Source organism: Amia ocellicauda, chromosome 5 (genome assembly GCF_036373705.1).
Source record: "Amia ocellicauda isolate fAmiCal2 chromosome 5, fAmiCal2.hap1, whole genome shotgun sequence".
Taxonomy (NCBI): Eukaryota; Metazoa; Chordata; class Actinopteri; order Amiiformes; family Amiidae; genus Amia; species Amia ocellicauda.
In genome coordinates this window covers 53,162,933-53,163,191 of record NC_089854.1, presented here as the reverse complement: position 1 = coordinate 53,163,191, position 259 = coordinate 53,162,933, and positions in this window count along the sequence as shown.

The following is a 259-nucleotide window of genomic DNA, read 5'->3' as shown; positions in this document are numbered from 1 at the left end:
GGGATTTAATTTGAGTTCTTCTGCCTCAATGTCATTATTCCCATATAATGCTACCCCACCCCCTCTTTGATTTTGCCTGTCTCTCCTAAACTGTGTGTATCCTTCCAACTTGTATTCATCCCCATCATTTTCTGTAAGCCATGTTTCCGTCACTCCTACAACATCATAGTCACATGCTAGCACTGTGGCTTCCAAGTCTAACATCTTGTTCCTTATACTCCTGGCATTGAGGTACAAACATTTCAGGACTTTCCTACTA